Below are 7,625 nucleotides of genomic sequence, written 5' to 3'. Positions count from 1 at the left end.
TGGTTCATCTTCAGTGAGCTGAGTTGACTTTCATGTAGGGTCAGCTTCATCTAGGGATGTAAACGGGGCGGGGCGGGGCGGGACGGGGATTTGGTTTCCCATCCCCGTCCCCGTCTAAACGGGGATTCCCCATCCCCGTCCCCGCCAGTTAAATGGGGACAAAAACTGTCCCCGTCCCCGCCCCACGGGGATCCCCGCGGGTACGGGGAATCCCCGTTTACCCATGATCCGAGCTAATTGGTCATTTAATTACATGATCCAAACTAATTGTTTTTTTTAAATATATATCTTTTATTATTTTTTTAATTTGGAGTAGCAGCTACAAGCCTTGCCCTTAGTTCTTTTCTCATGAAATTGAAATACCTAAATTCATATCATTTCCATTTTCTTTTCATTTTTGCGCACTACATTAATATGGTGGTGGAGAAGCAGAGAATATGCTATGTCCTTGTTTTTTTTATGTTTACTTTTTCTTCTTTCTTTTCTGCTTTTACTGGTTAGTATTGAGTCTGTTTTAGTTGGTTTTGTGCTGGGTTTTTTTTCTGGTTTTTTCTGGTTTTTTGCTACTGCTGTTCTTGGTTTTGTGCTGGGTTTTCTTTTCATTCTTTTTTTTAACTATTTTATCAATTGTTCCTGTATACAAAAAAAAAACTATTTTATCAATTGTTTAAAAATATATTGTAATATTTGTTACTTAATATTTGTTACTTAATTACTTAATTTTTGCGTTTCATTTATAAACGGGGATTAATCGGGGATCCTCGCGGGACGGGGATACCATTTCCCATCCCCGCCCCGTACCCGCCTACGGGGACCATATTGGTCCCCGTCCCCGTCCCTGTTAACAAACGGGGCGGGGAATCCCCGCCCCGTCGGGGCGGGGCCCCGACGGGTACGGGTATTCCCCGCCCCAGTTGCATCCCTAGCTTCATCGAATTCAACATGGACAGACTCTTCTACAACCTGAGTTCGTTTATTATAGACTCTATATGCTTTGCTGTTTGTTGAGTACCCTAAGAAGATTGCTTCGTCAGCTTTAGCATCAAATTTTGCAAGATTGTCCTTTGTATTGAGTATAAAGCATTTACACCCAAAAGCACGAAAGTACCCAATGTTGGGCTTTCGTCCTTTCCAAAGTTCATATGGGGTTTTCTTAAGTATAGGTCTTACTAGAGCCCTATTCAGTATATAACATGCTGTGTGGACAGCTTCACCCCAGAAGTACTTTGGAAGCCTATTTTCACTCAGTATGGTTCTAGCAATTTCGACAATAGTTCTATTCTTCCTTTCAACAACCCCATTCTGTTGAGGTGTTCTAGGAGCAGATAAATTGTGGTCAATGCCACTGGTTTCATAGAATTCGTCAAACTGTTGGTTTTTTAATTCTCCACCATTGTCACTTCTAATATGAGCTACTTTTAGGTCTTTTTCAATTTCAAGCTTTTTAATCAATGTGGTGAACATCTCAAATGTTTCATCCTTGCTACTCAGCAAGATGATCCAAGTGTACCGAGAGAAATCATCTACAATGACTAAGGAAAATTTCTTACCTCCCAAGCTGAGTGGCTGGATAGGTCCGAAAAGATCCAAGTGTAGTAATTCCAATGGTCTCTTGGTTGAGACAATATTTTTACTATGAAATGACTTTTTAGTTTGTTTGCCTTGCTGACAAGCTTTACACAGTTGATCTTTTTCAAATTTTAATTTGGGTAATCCCTCAACTAATTGCTTTCTAGCTAATTTGGCAAGAAGGTCCATGCTGACATGCCCAAGTCTTCTATGCCATAGCCAGGAGTTATCCTCTTTAGACACTAAGCATATGTTTTTGGAAAATTGTTTTTCTAAATTTAGCATGTACACATTTTCTACCCGATGGGCAGTTAAAATTAATTCATTAGTATTTCCCTCGAGTATTTGACACTTGGTATTATCAAATACAACCTTTCTACCACTTTTGCAAAGCTGAGCTACACTCAGTAGATTGTATTTGAGACCTTTGACTAAGGAGACAGACTCAATAGTTGGGTTACCTCCGATAGTACCTGAGCCGACTATCTTACCCTTCTTATTGTCTCCGAAGCTTACACTTCCTCCTCGTTTAAGCTCTAGTGTGATGAATTGTGTTTCATCACCTGTCATGTGTCTTGAGCATGCGCTGTCTATGTACTAAAGTTTTGACTTCTCCACGCATGTCAAGCTGACCTGCATTTTAAACTATTCATTTTTAGGTACCCAATTCTTTTTGGGTCCTTTCTTGTAAGTGTAAACAGGTGCAAAGTCATATTTTAGTTTGTGACGACATACTTTTATAGTGTGTCCATTTTTACCATAGAAGTCACAATAAAATGCCCTTTGAGGGTGATACTGAGTATGGTCAGCATTGTTATGCTGAGCATGCCAACATACCTTAGTGGTATGTCCTTTTCTTCCGTAGAAGTCACATTGGACAATCCGCTTGTTGAACCAACACACCTCTTTTGTGTGCCTCCTTTTTCCACAACATTCACACTGGGTGAACTGCATATGCTGACTAGTACTTGCGTACTCAGCATGGGGTTTATTTCTTTTTGAGCCTTTTATTTGACTCTGTAAGATTGTAACATCCTTTCTAAGTTTCTTTGACTCAGATTGAACCTCCGTGACAAGCTTATGCATTATTTGCATGTTGGTATGTAAATCTGAGTTGTCCTGGAGAAGATATCGGAGGTCACTCAGCTTGACCTCTTCAATCTCGTCACACCGCCTGCTGAGTGATTTGATTTTCTTGTTGCACTTTTTAGTTAGTGTATATAAATCACTCAAGGCATTTACCATTCCGTTTCTAAGCAAAAGTAGGGATGTTACCTCATTGTTGTGTTCCTCCTGGTCAGTTTCATCAGAGAGGTCAGCTTGCTCAGATTGAGATTGGTCAGCTCCATCATCTGCCATGAAACATATATTGGCAGTTTCATTTTGCTCAGCTTCTGATGAGGTTGACTCATCACTATCACTCCATGTTGCCACCATTGCCTTTTTGCTTCCTTTCTTTTCTTTCTTCAAATTAGGACAGCTTGACTTGATATGCCCAGTTTGGTGACACTCGAAGCAAGTGACAGACTTGGAGCTATCTTTCTTATATCTGTTGTCACTTGGCTCAGCTTTATACCTATCACCTCTATGGTATGGCCTTTTGTTATTCCTGTCATTTCTTTTGAACAGCTTCTTCATCTTTCTAGTGAACATAGCTATTTCCTCATCATCAGTTGACTCAGCTTCTGTGGAGTCAGCTTTCATCACTAGAGATTTCTGTTTCTTATCTTCAGATTTTTCTTTTGCCTCAAAATTTTTCATAGAGATCTCGTAGGTCAGCAGGGATCCGATCAGCTCATCATATTTGTAAGTAGTCAAGTCCTGAGCTTCTTCTACAGCTGTTTTCTTTGCTTGCCAACTCTTAGGTAAACTTCTCAAGATCTTCTTCACTTGTTCTTCTTCAGTGAAGTTCTTTCCAAGCCTTTTAAGCTCATTTATAATATTTGTGAATCTTGAGTTCATTTCAGAGATGTCTTCGTTCTCGTTCATCTCGAACAGCTCGTAGAGTCTCATATGCTGATTGACTTTTGACTCCTTAACTTTACTAGTGCCTTCATAGGTCACTTCAAGCTTTTTCCAAATCTCCTGTGCTGATTCACAACCTAAAATCTTATTGTATTCTGCAGCATCTAACGCACAGTGAAGCATATTTATAGCCGAAGCGTTATTTTGTAATTTTTTAAGATCATCCTCTGTCCACTCAGCTTCACTTTTAACAACTTTCTCATTGTTAACAGTTTTGTATGGCACATGTGGACCTTGAATGATTGCAAGTCATGCACTCATGTTTGTGGCTTGAATAAAGTTCTTCATTCTATTCTTCCAGAATGTATAATTAGACCCAAAGAATAAAGGAGGTCTAGTGATTGATAATCCCTCAGGGAGTATCTGTGTTTTTTGGTTTCCTGGAAGGAAAGGAGTGCTATTCTCACCCATTTTTCGGGATCAGCTCAAGATTGTTAGATCTTTGAGTAGTGAGCTTTGGCTCTGATACCACTTGTTGGTCCCGTGTGATTAGTTCCAAGGGGGGTTAGGAACTAATATAACTTTTTTTCGTTTAATTAATATGCTGACTTAGTTATTTGGTGAGTTTGTCAACTCAGCTTTTGGTCAGCTTGGCCAGATATGTTACAAGACAGCTTTGGCCGGATATTAACTAAGGCTGTTTTATTTGTAAGTTAGATATTGACACTCTTGGAGGTCAGCTTCTAACTCAGCACTTGAAATTACTCAGAGTCAACTTTAAACAATTTTATATGCTGAGTAAACTTCACACACAACACATGCAAATATATATATTGAGAGAGAGTTTAGAGATTACTCAGTATCACTTATCCTGGTTCGGCCTCTCCGCCTACGTCCAGTCCCCAGAGTCCTCCGGGCTTTTAGAATCCAATACTGAGCTCTTTAAAGGTAGAGCACAAACCGATTACAAGGCAGTTGAATATGCAGGAGTACCTTCCTCTATTCGTCTACTCAACTCCTACTAAGTGCTACAACCCAGCACCTAGATTTCTCTACCACTGAATGTTTACAACCAAACACTCAGCACAACACTCTCAATGTTACAATTGATAAACACTTGTTCCTTTTCAAATAAAGAACACTTTAGAAGATTACAAGTAATCACTCTAGCATTTACACAAGGAATAGAAGATGGGTGTAAGATCTCTTTTTTGTATCTAAGTGCTTTTGTATCTTTTCTCTCTTATACTTTTCTTTTTGTAAATCGGCAATGATCCAAGAAGTTTGATTGTCCTTATATGGGGAAAATCTGTGTTGGATCATTTTGAAATTATTTAGCCGTTGATGTTAAAACGGCTCTTTTAGGGGACAGATTCTGGTCAGCTTCAGACTGTTCCGGCCATTCCCTTCCTCTGTTTTTCTTCAGACGTCAGGCTTGTCTTCTTGCGTCTGGCTTGTCTTTTTGTGCCAGTTGTCCTTTACCAATAATCCATTGACCCATACATCTCGGAATGTGTCTTCTGCGTATTTCCAAAGATTCAATTATTGGTACAGAGGGGCGGTAATCATTATCTTTTAGCGAACGACTTTTTCATGCTGTCCTGAAGGATCACTCAGCTTCTACTGCGTAAATGTCTTTGGCAATTTCTAAGCTGAGTATATTTTTAGTCAGCTCAGCTTCGTAAGACAGTTGTTGTTGCGGTTTCTTATGCTGAGCTTTATTCCACTTAGCTTGTTTTGTTCATCTCATGCTGACTTCTTCCTGTCTTACTTTTTATATTTATCTTTATTTATATTTATACTCAACATTGAACAAACGGATTAGTACAATTAAAATAAAGCACTTAAATTTAATTTTCTCTTAATCATGGATGATTTTGTCAAATCAAAATCTTGTGGAAAGGTGTTTTAATAAATAATACCAAGTATTAACAATCATTTTCAAAATTTTCAAATCATTAAAAAACTAAAAAGAAAACAACCAATCACCTAATTAAAATATACTTAAATCATCCAAAAAAATCAATTATGACGGGAAATAATCGGGGATCCTCGTCGGGGATTAATGGGGCGGGGATACCTTTCCCCATTCCCGATCCATCCCCATCCCATGGGGATCCTTATCGGGGATTTCCCGTCCCCGTCGGGGTGGGTCACTGATGGGGACGAGGAATCCCCGCCTCATTTACATCCCTAAATATCTAGCTAATTTTGGTTCGGTGAAGACAAAGCATTGTTGCGGTTAAGTAGTTATATTTCCATTCTTTTATATAAATCATTTTAGTACATTAGGACATGTTTGGTTTACATGTTGTTTGCTGTTTACTGTTACGGTTTGTTGTTTTCTATTAAAAAAAAATCTGTTTTTTTAAAAAACAGATATTCTCTACTTTTATAAAAAAAAAAAAAAACTACTTTTCATCTATAGAATGCAAACAAGAGATGTCTAACAAAAACATCTTTCCTAAAAAAAATAAAAAATAAAAAACAAACACTTAAAACTCTCTATTTTAAAGTGAAAAGACAAACATGAAGAGAAAAAAAAGCAACGAAATACTCCTTCACTTTTTTTCCCCAAATAGTCGTTCTAGTATTCCAAAAAAACTTAGTTTAGTTTTGACAATTTTCCCCAAGCATTAAATTATGGCATAATACTCATTTAGCTCCCTAAACTAAGGATTTCAAAGTCAATTAGAATCTTAAACTATCAAAATCATTAACTAGTTCCTCAACTAACCAAAAATCATCAATTGAACCCCTCATCCAAAATCATTCGGTTGAACAGTTTCAAATCATTTTCCCTAAACTCATTTTGAACCAACATAGAGATTATTACAGTTTATATCAAATAGTCACAGTTTCTGCTTTTAGAATAAAATAAGGATTCAAATGGGTGTAATGCCTTAAATTTTTTATTTTGGACCATGTGTTGAATATTTCAAGACTTATTTCTCAACCATGATAAGAAAGAGAATTTTTTTTAGTTAATCCATATAAATTAATTAATTTGATTCTATATTAATTGTATTTTTTTAATTTGTGTGAAATATCTTAGAATGATCTATGTAATAGAATGGAGGGGTAATATAATTAACATGAAAATCAAGGATTCTGTTAATCAAGCATTTAATTGGCGTTAGATGATAATATTGGGCCTTTTTTTTAAAAAGAACATGGGCCTTAATTAAATGGTTTTTGTATGTTAAGAATAGTGGTAAGTTACTAAAATTACTTTAAAGTTTTTGGAAAAGAGCTGATTTAGTCTCCACGAATATTGATTCTGACATTTTGGAGGTCTATAAACGAAATAGTAAGTGAGAGACCTAATCAAGTAAAAAAAAATCCAATTTTTTTTATTATATTTAACAAATAATCTAATAATAACATCTGATTTCATATAAAAGAAACAATTTATTTCGCTTTAGATACTCAGTTGCTCATATAAAATATATTCTACGAGCATATGTAGATGCAGAATCACTAAAAAATAATGTTTACATCAATATACTCTAACATATTTCATTCAATATATAAAATTGTTAAATCATCTAATATTTCTTCTGATGTTGTTAATCTCAAATAGTTTTTCAATAATTTTAATTTTGAAAAATTCTTGCAACAGATACATTGGTCATTGTTACAGTTAGGAAAATTCGAAAAACAATTAAAATATTTGGATCACAATGTATTCCTTTGACAAACTCAAAAATTTCAAAGGTGGCATTAGCAAGTTTGGCAAAGTAAAGTATAGTTTTAAAACTATTTGTTGTGATTGTTTAAGTCTAGATATTATAATTATTATCATTGTATCTTTTGAAATTTTAATTTTTATAAATTTTTATTTTTGGACTCTTCCCTTCTTTGTGCCTAGATATGTGCTACTATTTGTTTAGCCCTAATATTATTTATGTAACCGTTGCATTTTTTAAAATTCAATTTTATATATCATAAAAAAAATTCAATTTTATATTATTTTTTAAAAATATTATTTTAGGGTCCCTCTTTGGACAGTGTCCCTAGTGCACATGCCCATGGAAGACCCTAGTCTCCATCCATAAGACAATATAATATGCGTCTCAAAGTTAATCAAA

This window comes from Euphorbia lathyris, chromosome 3 (genome assembly GCF_963576675.1).
Source record: "Euphorbia lathyris chromosome 3, ddEupLath1.1, whole genome shotgun sequence".
Taxonomy (NCBI): Eukaryota; Viridiplantae; Streptophyta; class Magnoliopsida; order Malpighiales; family Euphorbiaceae; genus Euphorbia; species Euphorbia lathyris.
This window is presented reverse-complemented; position numbering follows the sequence as displayed.